The 11,049-nt window shown below is 36.9% G+C and overlaps 1 non-coding gene across 1 annotated transcript; it reads left to right on the top strand.

The window, feature by feature from the left end:
* The first annotated feature begins 4,367 nt into the window (after positions 1-4,367).
* On the top strand, positions 4,368-4,474 carry LOC145508037 (U6 spliceosomal RNA). The gene has a single exon (XR_014055307.1). It is a non-coding gene; the product is annotated as a U6 spliceosomal RNA (small nuclear RNA).
* Positions 4,475-11,049: the final 6,575 nt, after the last annotated feature.

Genomic DNA, 11,049 nt, shown 5'->3' on the forward strand with positions numbered 1-11,049 from the left:
AGGCCTTATTGTTGAATTATTATATTAACTTTCTTCAAAGTTTTTCAAGAATTCTTTCTCTCTTTCTCTTTTTCCACATTCATCCCTTTTCATGGCATCCTGTTTTTGTTTTACAAATGCATTATCTTGTCTTTTCTCTTGGAGGATATTGACAGTAATGTATCATTTTCCTATCACCCTGGATAATTAGATTGTTTCTACACAGAATTCCAAGTTGAAAATCACTTTTCTTTTCCAAATTTTTAAGACATTATTCCATCCTTTTATACTTCAGTGGTTGTGGCTGAGAAAGTCTGACATCATTCTGGTTTCCAGTTCCTTGTTCATTGTCTGGATTTCCCCTCTCCACTAGACTCCTTTCTTTATCTCTTGTATTCTGAAATTTCATGATTTATGCCCTTTTCATTCATAGTACAAGGCACACATTGGTATTTAATATGAATACTTATTTTTTCAGTGGATAGCAATAATTCCTAACAGTTATTGAGTGCCTGTTATGAACTAGACCTTATGCTAAGTGCATCCTTTCATTGATACCCCAAACAATCCTATGAGATAATGTTGTTACCATCAGAAAGAGGCATAAACTAAGGTACAAAAAGCAAAATGTCAAAAGTAAAGTAGGAAGGTAAGAACAATTAATTTATCTCTTTATTGTTTATTTTTTGGTTGCACTGTGCAGCTTGAAGGATCTCAGTTCCCCCACCAGGGATTGAACCCATGCTACGGGAGTGAAAGTGCTGAATCCTAACAACTAGACCACCAGGGAACTCCCAAGACAAGAGCTCTGAGATTGTAATGCTGTAGTGCATATAGCCACTGCCAGGTTTACAGTAGAGTCTCCTGGTCTTGGAAGCCATCATCTCATCAAGGTGATTTTTCAGATCTTTATTGTGATATGTGGATCTTATGGTTTAATTCCCAGATACTAATCTTAATGTCAATATTTTGGCAAGGGGTGGATGTGGGGGAGGAACTACCTAATAGGAAAAATTTAAATTGGATGCAGACATTAATTTAAAAAATGTACCTTTTGGGCAAAAAATTAAAATAATAACTTTGATGATTTAAAAACATTGTGCTCAAGCACCTGCACATCCATGGTCTCGAAAAGCCTGCTGGTATCAAAGCAAGTAGCTGTGGTGATGAGAAGTGTATGGACAGAGTTTCATACACTTTATCTTGCTTTTTAAGTAAGCTTTCTATTGTAACTACCATAACATGGCTGCTTAGAAAAGCTGTGCCAACAACACAGCAGCCAGTGGGAGAGTGATTCAGGTATTTATTGAGACATTTTTTTAGGGGTGCTGATATGTGTAAGTAAATGAATCTTTGGAGACACAGTCAGATGCTAAGGATCCTCCAGAGAAGAGAGCCAGGAAGACTGGAAAGCAAACCAGTTGAGTCAAGTGTGACGTCTTTTTACTAAATTGTCATCCAACTGGAGTGACTGGCCTTCCCAAGTTAAGCTTTTTGAACACAAGTCAAAATTGCTAGGCAGTTAATGGTACTTCTTTAAAATAACCTTCTGAATTATCCAAAATAAGCATTTACACACAGGCACTTAATTCTGAGTAATTAATGTCTGTCTGTATAACGCAGCAGCTTAATGAGCTGGGGTGTAGCAGGGACACACTGAGTCACTGGAGAACCCAGAGGGCTGGCTGTGAAAAGAGCCCCTCAGCTTGCCAGAGTTTTTGGTAAGAGCTGGAACATTTTTTATAGGCGCATCATTATTGAGTTCCAGCCTAAAGACGTATTGGCTCTAGGCAAAATTTCATGTACCCTATTATATTGCAGTTACAAATGCATCTCTGGATTAATTGTGACAGTCAACTTCTACATCCTCTATGGGCAAACAGTTTGAAAGCATAATTTTCTGTAGTAAATGAGCCTTGAGCTGAGAGATAGATTTGGCCTAAAAACTGAAATCATCAAGTAGATAATCTTTGATGCCTCCCTTTGTGAGCCTTTTCTCTCCCTTTTAAATCATCCTCTGGCATACTCCCCAGCCCCTAAGGTTTTCATCTTGATCCTGGTCCCTGTCAAGAGGAATGCTTTAATAGTTTACCAATAATAATCACTGAATTAGTATTATACCATGATATTCTACCCACGAGGATTTGCATTTAAGGAGAAGCTATGTAGAAAAGTAATCTAAAGGAATGATGTATGATAGGATCTCAGGCATTATATTCATTCATGGAACATTAATTGCTCCTCTGCTATGTGACACAGGCTGGGGAAACAAAGATTAATAAGATATGGTTCTAACCTCCGAGACTTTCACTATTCAGCAGGGGAGACAGAAACGTAAAACAACTAATTGTATAACAGAATATGATTTTCCGTTTTAATCATAGAATTAAGATGCAAGGTTGATTTATTATAGCTGAAGCAGAAGCTAAAATGAGCAAAGGAAATTATGAGATGCTTCATGGAGAAAGGGACATTTGAGTTAAATGATGTGTGGTGATAAGTACTCATGGGGGGGCACTTTAAGCACCCAATACATCAAAAAGGTGAAGCTGATTGGCTTCTAGGAGGGGAAAGAATTTTGGGGTTCAGGACTCCCTTGGACCCTGTTGAATCGTATTGGGTAGATGAACCGTTACTCTGCCTGTCATGAAGCAGCACCAAGAGCAGCAAAGCCTGAAACTGACAGGAGAGCCAGAAATTACAAAGAGCAGGAGGTGTTTCACTTAGCTCTCCCTAAGGGAAACAGCAATGTCCATAACATTACAAAAAAATGTTGGGAAGGCTACTCTACGCCCTCATAAGTCCAGATTTATTAAGTGCACAAAAGTGGTGCTGCCAAAAGGAAATAACTGGAGAATTTTCTGGAGCCAAGGCGGGCAGAAAATGCAGTGATGAGAAGTTGGAAAGCAGCATTATCATTTTCCAGACTGGATTTCACTTTGTTCCACTTCAACCAGTGACCCACCATGGTCCAACACAAAATTTAAAACAAGACCATAGCAAGCCTCTGTTCCAAATGAGAAGATGGAAAATAACAAATACAATAGAGGTAAGGAAATCCTTCTGCAAGCCTCCTTGGCAGGAAAAGGTGTGAGGGCAGGGCAAGGAAAAGGTGAAGGAAGAGAGAAAGGAAAAGAAAGGAACCAGTGGCTATTAACATTTTACACCAAGGCTTTGTGTGATGGTTGTATACGTTGTTGAAATGCGCAGTGCTCAATAACTCCTTACATCAAAGTTGACTGTTTACTTGGATAATGATTTTTGTGATCTGAAGCCCTCCTCTTATGTTTGAGGAGCCCTCAAGTAGTAATGAAGTGGTGGTAATGGGTGCTGAAAGGAGGGTGCACCAGTGTGAATTTAAGTTTCTTTGTTTATAACATTTAGGCTGTGCCTATAGGAAAGCACACATGGAATCTAAAATAGTTTATTTATTGTTTTTGGCTATCACAACTGCTAAGTAGGATGCACAGATGACCTGATTTTTTTTTTTTTTTTTTTGGACTGAAGATGGTTGAAGAAGTTAAAGAAGTTTCTGAGGAAAAAAATTATTGCTCACAAACACAGCTTATGTATCTATCTCTTTGCCAAGGCTGAACATAAATTATTTTCTATTAGTAGCTGTTCTGTTCAATGCATTCCTTATGTTTGGTTCTCCAGGATGGCTTTATTCACTAAACAAATGTCTTTTTCAGTACTTAGTATGCTTGAGCACTATTTGTATCACTTAAGATGATACAAATACGAAGTAGAATTGAATTTTATTTTCAAGGAGATTAGTGTCTCACATGGGAAATATGTATAGGTCAAGGTAGAAAGTGACAGAAGTCTTGAAAAGAGCATAGTTACTGTGCTGCCAGCATTTGGGTAAGGAAATATTGCACCATTTGTGATGCTCAGAAAAGATTTTGTGGATAAAAAAGGCCTAGATTTGGCCTTGAGGAACGCTAAATGTGTATAGATGGAGCTGAATAGGAAGGTTATTGTAGTGGAGCATAGAACGGCGTGAGTAAACATAATGACACAGGAAAGCTGAAGGTGAGGCAGAGACAATGAGTAGACAGTGGCATCAGGAAAGCAGTCATTCAGAGAAATAGTGGGAGTCAAGTAAGATATAAGGTGTCAGTGGATTACAGAGAGCCTTGAACACTAGGTCAAAACATTGAACATAAGTCAAAGAATCCGCCTGCCAATACAAGAGACTTAGGAGATGCAGATTCGATCCCTGGGTCAGAAGATCCCCTAGAGGAGGAAATGACAACCCATTTCAGTCTTCTTGCCTGGAAAATGCCATAGAAAGAGAAGCCTGGCATGCTACAGTCCATAGGGTCGCAAAGAATCCAACATGACTGAGTGACTAAGCATGCAAACACACACAAAGTAGGAGGTAGATGCTCACTTGGGCAGCACATTTACTGAAATTGGAACAATACAGAGAAGATTAGTATGGCTCCTGCACAAGGATGACATGGAAATTCATGAAACATTCCATATTTTTAAGAGCCCAATTAAAAACAAACAAAAAAGGAATGGGGAAAACTGAAGGTAAAAAGACATATTTAAAAACTGAAGGTAATTAAGTCTCTGTATAACATGGACTACCCTGGTGGCTCACATAGTAAAGAATCCACTTGCAATGCAGGAGACCTGGATTTGATCCCTGGGTTGGGAAGATCCCCTGGAGGAGGGCATGGCAATCCACCCCAGTATTCTTGCCTGGAGAATCCCCATGGACAGAGGAGCCTGGTGGGCTATAGTCCATGGGGTCACAAAGAGTCAGACATGACTAAGCAATTAAGCACATAATGTGAACTTAGTGTTAGAAGAGGTTTTTATTTTTTAAAAAAGTAGGAGGTAGGAAGAAGTCAGTGGATTTTTTAAAAAATTATTAAATTTTATTTTATTGTGATAAGAATATATAACATGCGATCTACTCTCAATAAGGGCTTCCCCAGGTGGCTCAGCAGTAAAGAATCCACTTGCAATGCAGGAGATCCGAGTTCAATCTCTGGATTGAGAAGATCCCCTAGAGAAGGAAATAGCAATCCACTCTAGTATTTTTGTATGGGAAATCCCATGGACAGAGGAGCCTGGTGGGTTACAGTCTACGATGTAGCAAAAGAATTGGACACAACTAAACAACAACAACTCTCAATAAATGTTTAAGTGTACAATGCAATACTGTTAATTATAGGCTTGACGTTATACAGTAGGTCTCTGTAACTTATTCATCTTGCATATCTAAAGCTTTATACTCATTAATTAACAACCTCCCATTTCTCCCTCTCCTCAGACCTTATCATTCTACTCTCGGCTTCTATTTGATTACTTGCATTTATTTATTTATATTTTAAAAATTATTTTATTTTCTTTTTTGGCTATGCTGTGTGGCATCTGAGATCTTAGTTCCCTGACCAAAAATCAAACCTGCACCCTCTGCACTGGAAGTACAGAGTCTTAACCACTGGACTATCCAGGAAGTTTCCTGTTTGATGACTTTTAGATAATCTGTATGGAATCATACAGTATTTGTCCTTTTGTGATTGACCATTATCCGTTTTGATGCATATTGCAGTATGTCTTTCTTTTTAAAGGCTGAATAATATTCATCATATGTATATATCATTTTCTTTATATTTTCATCCGTCAATAGACGTTTGGGTTGTCTCCACATCTTGAGCATTGTGAATAGTGCTGTAATGAACTGGAAGTACAGATATCATTTTGAAATCTTGATTTACATTCTTTGGATATAAACCAGGAGTGGGATTACTAGATCTTATTGTAATTGTATTTTTTAATTTTTGAGAAACATCTATACTGTTTTCAGTAGTAGCCACAAAAATCTTATATTTCCAATAATAGTGTACAAGGGTTTCAGTTTCTCACAACCTCATCGACACTTGTTGATTTCTAGTTTCATTCCATGATGTCACAAAAGATAATTGGTATAATTTCAATCTTCCTATATTAAAATTTATTTTGTAACATATCATTGATACTAGAGAATCTTATGTGCACTTGAGGAAAAGGTGAATTCTGATACTATTGTGTGAAATGTTCTACATGTCTATTAGGTTCATTAAGTCTATAGTTTGGTATAAGTCTGCTATTTCTTTGTTAATTTTCTATCTAGCTGTTCTGTCCGTTTTTGAAAGTGGAGTATTGAAGTCCCCTACCATTATTGTCTATTTTTCTCTTCAGTTCTGTCAATGTTTGCTTTATATATTTCGGTGCTCTGATGTTGGGTACCTATCTATTTATAATTTTTATATCTTAAAGAATTGAATCTTTTATTATTGAATAATATCCTTTTTGGTCTCTTGTGACAATTTTTGACTTTGTCTATTTTTTTCTGCCACAAATATAATCACTCCTACTCCCTTTTGGCTAACATTTGCATGGAATATCTTTTCCTATTCCTTCACTTTCAGCCTATGTATGTCCTTATCTGTGTCTTTCAGATATAGTTAAAATGAATATCTTATACACAGCATATAGCTAAATCTTGTTTTTTAAATTTCATTCAGCCTCTCTGTTTCTTTTCATTGAGAGGTTTAGTCCATTTCCATTTAAAGTAATTATTGATAGGGAAGGATATACAATTGTCAATTTATTAATTGGTTGCTATTTGTCTTGTAGTTCTTTTGTCCTTTTCCTGTCTTTCTTTGTATTTTGTTGATTTGGGGGGGATTTATATGCAAAAATTCCTTTCTCTCTTTCTTTTGTGTTTATAGGTATTTTCTTTGTGGTTTCCATGGAGCTTACATAAAATGTCTTATAGTTATAACAGTCTTTTTGAAGCTACTATCAACTTATCATCAATCACATACTTTATTAATTATATACTTCGCTAATGTCCCCTAAACTTTGTTATCAACTTTACAATTTACATCTAATTTGTATTTCATACGTATATAGTGTTCTGTGTACCATTAACATACTTTTATTATAGTTGTTTTAGTATTTTTTTCTTCTGACTTTTACACTAGAATTTAAAGTGATTTGTCAACCACAATTATAGTAATACAGTATTCTGTATTTGTCTATATATTTGCCTTTACCAACAAGTTTTATATAGCTGACCCTTGAACAACTCCAGTCTGAAGTGTATGGGTCCACTTATACATGAATTTGTTCAATAGATACTACAGTACTATACTTCACGGTATTGAATCTGCAGATGCTGAATCACAGATATGGAGGACTGACTAAAGTTATGTGTGGATTTTTGACTGCACAGGGGTTAGTGCTTCTAACCTCCACATTGCTCAAAGTTCAACTGTACTTTCTAATGCTATTGTGTTTCCTTTAGTGTCCTTTCATATCAAATTAAAGAACACCCTTTAGTATTTCTTGTGAGGCATTTGTAGTGGTGATGAACTCCTTTAGTTTTTGTTTGAGAAAGTCTTCAACTCTCTTTCATTTTTTAAGGGCAGTTTTGTCAGGCATAATATTCTAGATTGGCAGTGTTCTTTTTCTATCAGTAATTTGACTATATTATCCCATTCCTTTCTGACTTGTAGTGTTTCTGCTGAAATATCCACAGATAGTGTTATGGGACTTCCTGTGTCATGACAAATTGTTTTCTCTTGCATTTTAAAATTCACCTTTTGTCTTTATCTTTGGAAAATTTGATTATATGTATCACTGTGATTTCTTTGAGCTCATTTTACTTGGGATATTTTGGGTTTCTTGGGTTTAGATGTACATTTCCTTCCCCAGATTTAATGAGGTTTTATTTCTTTGAATGGATTTCTTATCTTTTTTCTCTCTCTTCTTCTCCTGAGCCTTCTACAATGTGTATCTTGGTCTGCTTGATGGTGAATAATAAACCCTTTAAGGTTTTTTTAAATCTTTTTGGTGACTGTGTGGATAATTTCAAATGTCCTATCTTCAGGTTCATTGAGTCTTTCTACTCTGCACTCTAGTCTGCTGTTGAACCTCTCTATTGAATTTTTCAGTTCAGTTATTTTATTCTTCAACTCCATGATTTCTGTTTAGTACTTTTCACTAAATTTTCTTGAAATTTTCACTTTGTGCATTGTTCTTCTGAGCTCACTGAGCATTTTTGTGAAGTTTTTTTGAAAAAAAAATAAGGTAATTCATATATTCCCGTTTCAGTAGAGTGAGTTTCTGGATCTTGTTCCTCTGTTGGGATTGTGTTTCCCTATTATTTCATTTTCTTTGATTCTGTGTAGGTATTTATGCTTTAGAAAAAATGCCTCCTCTCCCAATCTTTACATGTTGACCACGTATAGAAGACCTTTACAAATCAACCTGGCTACAACTTCTGTGGGTCTTTCAAATCTCCATGCCAGTCTAAACTGCCATCTTTATTTTTAATGGCCCCAGATTATTTCTCTGATAGGTTCAATAAATGCCTTACACTGGGTCAGGGAGCAAGGGGCTTTACGGTGTTCTTGTGTTCTTGTTCAAACCAATTTCTTTTTTCTCAGTGGCTCTCAAGTGTTTAAAATATTTTGGATCTCATTAGCACTCTAAGACATAAACTATTCCATGGGCAATCTCCAGACAATATTTGAATTTTTCCATTCCCCAAGGAAAATCTGGGAGCTGGGTTTTTCCTCCCTTATCTGCTTGCTCTGTACTGAAACAGGACTCCTCCTGTGGCCAGTGTCTACTCACTAGTTCAAACTGTCATTTTTGTTCTCTGTAGCCCCCAAGGGTCTAGTATACGGAGGATCCCATTAGTTCTCAGAAATGGGCAAGTTAGAAACCAGTTCCTTGGGCACCATCTGAAAAGGTTGAAATGTTGTATGTGCAGCCTATGTATTGTTGTTGAATTGGTGTGTATTCTGGTTGCAGAATCCACGTATTGTTGAATTGGTGTGTTCATGGAGAAAAAAGAGTGTCTAGGGCTTCCTATCTTACCATCTTACTGATTTTAGTCTCAGTAGGGTTTTTAATCAAAGTATTGGTGTAATCAAAGGGATGGTTTCTGAATATTTATCTGGATTACTAACAAGCACAGTGGTGCAGATGAATCACAGCTAGGTGTGTGCCCCAGAAAGTTCAGTTCTTTTCATTAGATAAGGTCATAGAAACGACCTGTTTCATTGATCTTGATGTATATTGATCACTAGGAATGATTTTTGTAATGTATGTTTATTTCTCTGTTTCTTCCTTCATCCATTCATCCACACCAACATTACCTCAAAGAGATTAATACTTTTCTAGGTGCCCAAGGCTGTGCATTCTGATTAGTTAGATTCTTAAATCATATAAGATGGGTATATGATTTCCAGGAATTTATAAACATAGGAAAATAATATAGGGTTAAGCTTTAAGGCAAAATTATATGTCCAAGTTAAAAGTTTTCTTGATTTGAGCAACTCAAATGAATCAAATAATGAGCAGATCAACTCTTTGATTTTGGCTATGGAGGCTCTGGATTTATACCAAGCACAATGAAGCGGAGAATTAAGGCAATTCAATCACCAAATTCTCTTGTAAAAGAAAAAGTAAAATTAAAAAAAAAATGTTTGGAGGATTGTGGGTTGACTAAACAGATTAATAACATCTAGTAACTATTTACAGAGTAATTGTTTGATTCTTTATTCAATTTTCCACATGTATATACTGTAAATAATAAAGTGCTTATTTAGAGGATATAAGAGTTTTTAACATAGTTGATTTTCTATCTATAAAAATAGTCCTGTCCCACAATGGTCTCTTGGTTCTATATTAGTCAGTGGTCCCAGGATGCTTCTCATAATTGTCCTCTGGCAAACTCCATCAATATGGCCAAGATTTGAATCTGAAGTGTCCCAGGGTCAGGCCTTGGATACTTTCTCTTTTCTACTAATACTCACCACCTAATGATCTAATCTATTCTCATATTTATAAACAAAATCTTTATGCTGATGACTCCCAAATTTACATAGCCAGTCTAAACCTCTGAAATCCAGAGAGGTTTAGTAAGTCCATGTGTCTACTTGACATCCCCACTTATATGTCTGAAAGGCTTTTCAACTAAAATGATTTCAGCTGGTTTTCTTATTGAACTTTGCTGCTGCTGCTAAGTCACTTCAGTCGTGTCCTACTCTGTGCGACCGCATAGACGGCAGCCCACCAGGCTCCGCCGTCCCTGGGATTCTCCAGGCAAGAATACTGGAGTGGGTTGCCGTTTCCTTCTCCAGTGCATAAAAGGGAAAAGTGAAAGTGAAGTCGCTCAGTCGTCCGACTCTTAGCGACCCCGTGGACTGTAGTCTACAAGGCTCCTCCATCCATGGGATTTTCCAGGCAAGAGTACTTGAACTTTGCACTTCCATGTAATAAATAGCACCTCTATTCATCTGATTGGTCAGGTCAGAAATACTGTTATTGTTTCTCTCTTCTATCACACTTTCAATTCAGTAGCAGATTCTCTCTGATCTACCTGTAAACTCTATCCGGAATTCTTACCATTTACTAGGACTTCCACTGCTACCACTTTAGTTTAAGCCATTTCCAGAGCTTGCCTGCTTTATTGCAGTACTGTCCCTAACTGATCTGTTTCTGCCTTGAACCTCTTATAGTCCTTTCAACTCTGTAGCAAGACTGATTTGCGTAAGTAAAATATCTGTAGGCTTCTCTTTTCTTTAGCTTAAGTTTCTTGCTCGGCAGAGGCTACCTACCAAGCTCAGTTCTGTTTGACACATTAGGCCTGGATTGGTGTGGCTCTGTGCCCAGAGCAATCTGGTTTTATTCACTAACAGCAGCTTACAGTTTCATTTGTACTGTTAGAGAAAAAAAAAAAAATGTATGGAACTTCCCAAAGAGCATGATGCAAAAGCATGTGAAAAGCAGTATCCCTTTCAGAGACTTCCATATGTAACCACCTAGGATTTAGTGACTCTTGGTACATTTCACTGTGACTAGGATATGGATTGGGTGGATAATTTCAAGAGTCCAAGCTTTGTTGTTCATTGACTGTGTTCACTTAGAATGCATTTGAATACTGTAATTCTGTAATAGCTGGGACCTTACATCTGTGACGTAGGATTATTAAACCTGTTTTTCTAACCACAGTAACCTATGCTGGGAAGTTCTTTTGCTATTTATTCCCAG

Source organism: Giraffa tippelskirchi, chromosome 5 (genome assembly GCF_054371585.1).
Source record: "Giraffa tippelskirchi isolate mGirTip1 chromosome 5, T2T-mGirTip1v1.2.pri, whole genome shotgun sequence".
In the NCBI taxonomy this organism is placed as follows: Eukaryota; Metazoa; Chordata; class Mammalia; order Artiodactyla; family Giraffidae; genus Giraffa; species Giraffa tippelskirchi.